The sequence below is a fragment of the Papio anubis genome, chromosome 19, assembly GCF_008728515.1.
Source record: "Papio anubis isolate 15944 chromosome 19, Panubis1.0, whole genome shotgun sequence".
Classification (NCBI taxonomy): Eukaryota; Metazoa; Chordata; class Mammalia; order Primates; family Cercopithecidae; genus Papio; species Papio anubis.
Genome location: NC_044994.1, coordinates 17,962,558 through 17,968,557, shown reverse-complemented (window position 1 = coordinate 17,968,557; position 6,000 = coordinate 17,962,558).

Here is a 6,000-nt window from a genome sequence, read left to right as displayed (position 1 = left end):
AATGAACTCATAAATGGGTGAGGGGAAGGATTAGCATGTGAGCTGCCCATTTCCATGGATACAAGGCTCCTTTCATTTATTTTTACTGGGCTTTTACGGGGACTCAGAGCTCCAAATCTGATAGGACATCTGTGCTTCATTAGCTGTGTTTCATTAGCTTTATAATGTGATTTAAACGGACCCCTTAAAGTTGCAACAAGGGAGGCTCCTGAGGTCCCAAGTTCCTGGCCTTGCCTTGCAGGGGGCCCACGAAATGGCCACATGAATGGAGACGAGTGTTCGAAGGTCATGGGGCCACTGGAAGATGGATCTCAGGCTAGGATGAGGTCAGACACATCTTTTCCTCTACAATTAAGATCTTAGAAAGGGGGCCTGCTAAATACAAAAGTATCTCTACAGGGAAAAAGGAGAATTTGGCTGTAGGGCCTGGAAGGCTCTGCTAATTCTAGCATTCTGGGTATTCTCACCTACCCCTGTAGCCTTCCCTCTTCTCTGCTTTGGAAGTCAGCACAATTAACACGTGTTTTCTAGGTTGAGGGAGGAAATGTAAAACATGAGGGCAGTTTGGTGGACTGCAACAGGAAGCAGGAAGCAGCCACTTTTTGAGTGTTCCCTCCAGCAATGATTAAAGTAGAAGCAGGTAGTCAGTCATGTGACAGGGCTGAAATGTATAAACTGGGTATCACACTGCTCTGAGAATAGTTGCTATGGTAACCCAGACAGAGATGGAACAGCAGTAAAGGAGAGCTGCCCTGAAAGCAAATGTTATTGATTAAATGAATTTTTTTGGGGGGGCGGGGTGGGAGGTTGGCAGTTGCGAGAATGGGAGGAGGAGGCAGGTGAACCTACTCTAATGACTGTAAGAAAGTGTGGTTTGCTTGAATATTGACAAATCTTGTCAGGAGTCCTCATAGAAACTGGAAGTTAAATGATCATCTGCACAAGCTACCGTTTCAGTCCATGGCTGAACTTTTTGATTTCAACATTACATAGGCAATTCATGGTTTCTTAAGAAAGCCTATGACGTTGGAGCCAGGTAGCACTGCTAACCTTGAATTCAAAACCTGGTCATCTGAAGCAGGATTATTTTCTGAAGGATTTATGAATGTATCCACTAAGCAACCTGGTGATTTCTAACTGAGTTCCACATTCTGCCTTCTGTTGTTCCCATTGCCACTCTAGAGGTAGCTGTTTGGTATTGGAAGTAGGGTGACCCTCTAAGTGTGACCTTATTCCAACTTTGGAATGCATCCTCCCTGTGAACTTTTTGCATTATGACCTATCTGCACTGTAACATCGAGAAAAGAACTCTGCCCTACTTTTTGGGATAATTGTGAGAAATAACTTATTAATGATTATAAAGCAGCTTGAAAATACAAGCTCTTTACAAATGCAAGATGATAAAAAATGCATATGAGTAGCACTAACAACAATCACATCAAGGTCACTGAGAAGGTAGCTGGAGTGTACTCCAAAATCCAAAGGGAGAATAAGGACTTATAAGTAGGAAATATCCTTTGATACCCCAAGTAATACATGAAGATAGACAGCATCCTGGACTTCCTGAACAGTCATCTGAATGTGCAACTCACTTTCATCTATAGGGACAAGTTATGAGTTGCAGATTTGGCAATAACTTTTTTTTAAAAAAAGTAATTGTTGGTCGAATGCTTATTATCCTCAGCATGCCCTTGCCTTTACTATGAGCTGGTTGGAATGACCTTCCGAAACAACTGGTACCCTCACTCCCAAGGCTGATGACCTTCCTTTTGTCCCTTGCCTTACCTTTTTTGCAGCAAAACTGTACAATACAATACAGCCCTCCGCAAGCAGATCCGTTAGTAAAGGAATTCATGCATCTTGCATCTTGAAGATGCATTATTAATGCCTGGACAAATCACATCAGGTGAAACCCAGCAAGTCCCTGGCACTGAAAAAAAGGAACAAAGGCTGGCTCTACAAGAGAGCGATGGATGAGACAAATTATAACAGCTGGGAGTTTCTTGTAAGTAAGATGGCATAAAAACCAGAAATGCTAAAATTGTGTGCATAGACAGCAACTTTGTATTTCTGTGGTAAAACAGATTACACACAGTGCTGGAAGAAAGCCACTCTAATTGTGGCTTCGTTAAAGTCATGGTGCTGCAACTCTTTGAATTTCTCAACAAAAGGGGCCAGCTTGCTGGTGACCAAATTACTTCCAAGCACAACCCCAGGCTCCTGTACATGATTTCTGAGATAGACTAGGAAGGATGGATTTTTCTAAGAGGGCCAGTAATCAACTCTGTCTGCACAGGGAAAAAAATAAAATGTGGCTTGGGAGAGCCCACCAGGGAACTCTGGAGCAAGAGATACCATGGGGGACAGGGGGAATGGAGTCCCTCAGGTCCCTCATGTCATCTCTCCCGGCCATGGTGGGGGATGCCTGGATAGGTGGGCATGAGACAGCAGTTTGCTTGTGTGTGATTCATCCTTCTGTGTAAGAACTTACAGATCCTTTGACTTCTAAACTGGGTGATTGGAGATAGATAAATATCTGCTATGTTTCAAATGGATTACCAAAAACCACGAGAGCACAATCATTTAGCTGTGCAGATCCACGACTGTGCCGACTCCCAGTGGTCACTAATGACACATGAACTGCTTCAGCCCTGATGAACCTCCACGCTCTTTTTCTGTAGGGGCTATGGCAGGGAGGATTGGTTTTAAATTGCAGGCAATGGCTAAAGTTTATGATGACATTAAAGGGAGGCATTTTTCAAACCTACTTCTATATAATCAGTTTATTAAATAAGATGTCTTTTGATATCATGAAAGAAATAATATTCTTTTTAAATATTAGAGCTGCTGATGTGTTGAAGAAAGGGACCCTCTGTGTATCTGTGTGTGTGTGTGTGTATACACACGTGTGAGTGAGCATGTGCTCACACTTGTGCCTCATGCACACAGTTCTCTTGTGGTTTCTGTGTAATATTGCCCACAGTTTCTATTCGGAGAATCACTTTTCCTTACATGTACTCAACAACAAACATGAAACCACCTAATTATACTTCCATAATCATGATTAAAAACCATCTAAATTATCCTGCTTGATGTACTCAAAGAGTTTGTTGATTGCTTTTTGATGTGTATTAGAGCTTTATGCAGGGCCACATCAAATGAGTTGCTTCATAATGAAATAAAGGGAAAAATTCTTTAATATGCATGCACACTTACTTAAAATATACATATATAATTCATATTTGGCTAATTAACCAGCATCAACACAAAATCCATGACCATGAAATAATTGTGGAGAGGCTGATTACCTTCAAATAGTACATTAATTTCCATTTCATATATATTTACATATATATCTATACTTACACAATATTGAGTCTACCTTTTACAGAAGCCACTCAGTCTTTTGAACCATCAATGCCTCAGAGTATTTTTCCACATTCTGGGAAACAGTTGTGAAATTAGGATGTGAATTTCAGATTTAATTTTATGACAGGAATTTCATGTAAATTCTCCCCTTCCCTACCATCTGTTCCCTTGGACAATGGAGGGATTCTGGGCCAGTTCACATGAAGGAACAGGAATAAACAGCAGTCCAGTGTGATTTCTTCCTGCTGATTCTCCACAAAACAAACAAGTGTCCCTTCCCATCTTCCTAAGAACATCAGTGTATGGACTCCTCCTGGTTTTCCTGTTTATACACATTCTTTTATCCCAGGGCGGGAAGAACTAACTTTTAAGCCCGTTTTTCTCCAAGCACTTTTTTTTGTTTGTGGAAGCATTATGAGATATACTTCACCTTCATTTTCACACTCAAAATTACACATCATCATCAGAGGTGTAAACCATGCACGGGTTATTTTTAATGAAGGTGTTTGTGACTGTTTACCCATAGGGCGTTTTGCGTGACTGATGAATCCTCACAGCATTGGAGGACTTTCAGGTGCTTTTGGAGCCCATGGTTTGGAAAAAACAGGTGGTTAACAGGTGAGGCAGGGCCTGCAAGAAGTGTAAATCAAAGGGAAGAGATGAAACATTGTCCATGTTCAGACATAGGTGATGATGGGTCTAAACAAAAAGTCAAGCTGAGGAGGGGTTTCAATTTTAATATGAAGAAATAGTGGCTCATGTATTCATTTAACAAACCTCAAGGACCTATGGTTTGCCAAGTACCAAAGTACAAGTAATTTTGAAAGGTAATGGTAAGTCAAAGAAAACTGAGATATGGATATTCCTCTGGGTGGGGAAGTTACAAAGACACCATATATTGTGCAAAAAATGATGAGTAGAGATTTGTACAGAGAACTGTGGGGAGATGGAGGTAGGACTTGGTAGTTGTCTCGGGAAAGACTTTACTGAAGGTGAGGTGGATCTCTCTCCAAGAGAGATCTCTCTCCAAGATCCAAGCATTCCAGGCAGAGGAAACAGTAGGTACAAAGGTCAGAGGTGTGAGGAGGTACACATGTGAGGGGATTTTGAGTATGTATGCATTACCGGGCTGCATTTTCAGCTGTGAGGTGGGAAGAGTTAGCAGATCAAGTTAGAAAGGCAAGAGGCCAGAATGGAAAATGCTCATGCTCTGCACCAAGAAATTTGGACTTCATCTCAGGCAAAGATTGAATTGGAGAATGACATGATCAGATTTGCATTCTGGAAAGTGAAATCTTTGGAAGTGTGGAGGATGCACTGAAAAGTAGAGAGCAAGATTGGCAGGTGGGAGCATAGTTAGAAAGTTATTGTAATACCTCTGGAGAGCATTAGGGAGAGCCTGACACACATGTAGACTGGGAGGATAAAGAGTAGGAAAAAGTCCTTGACTATCCCTGTTCCAAGCTACATGACCAGAGTAGTTAGAGCATCTCCTTTCAATGATCCACAAACTTCAGCCACACCAGATTGCCTGCAGTTCCTGCCATGACTGTGCCTTTGCAAATGCTCTGCCTTATGCTGGAAACAATGGTGACCCGTTGCCTGGCCAGCTAACTTCTACTTTCACTTCAAGATTACTCTCCAGCATTAGGTCCTCTGGTAGGTCCCATTCCCCCTTGTTTGGATTCCCATAGAACCCAATCTACCGCTAATGAAGCAATGACCACAGTACCCGGTCCTTGGTTCTGGCCTTCTAGACTGTTAAGGGGACTATGTTTTGCAATGTATGTCATCAAAGTGGCCACTGTGCAATGGGCACTCTCTGAATATCCTTTGAATGGACAAATGCAACAATTTGTCATTTTATCAAATAGTTCTACAAAAGGAAACAAAGAGCATGTTTTCCTAGGAAACACTGCTGGGTAAAACTTTTCTGTTGATCCTGGACCTATGGACTATAGCTACAGAGTGCAAAGTCTCATAATGATTTCCTAATTTTTTTTGTGATTTAGATTAATATAGACCACCAGTAGAAATAAGAAAGGCCCTAAAATTAATTGTCATGGTATATGTTAATTATATGTATATGCAGAGAACCAAAAAAATCTCTTTTATTACATTCTACATCTGAATTTTTATTTGACCAAGGTAATCAAGTGACAGTAACTTTCCCACTTTTCTTTATGCTGTAGAGTTACAGACACTGAACTTTAATGAGTTGTCTCAGCCCTTTGAGGAGAGCCCTAACATATGATGCTATTGTTATTATTATTTTGTCTATCCCTAATTTACTTTAGGAAATGCAATGATCAAAGGTCATTGAATTGAACTTCGATTCCACTGTACAAAACACTGTATGGATGATCTGGAAATTCAATGAAACTCTGGTTCTCTGTGCTGTCTCTTCTGGTCCTGGGGAACATCCCTCTTGGATTTACTACAGTGATGACTTGATCCCTTGGTTTTTCACTATAGAGATGCTTTTGATGTCCCCAGATGGTCTAGTTGTCTTGAGTCCTTAGGTTTTTTGTCTTCAGTTGTTTCCATAAAGAGTCTTTAAGGGAACCTAGACTGGTGGAAATAGCAGTAAACTGTGTAAAGTCTTGGCTGTGTTCCCAAATAGCTGGATGA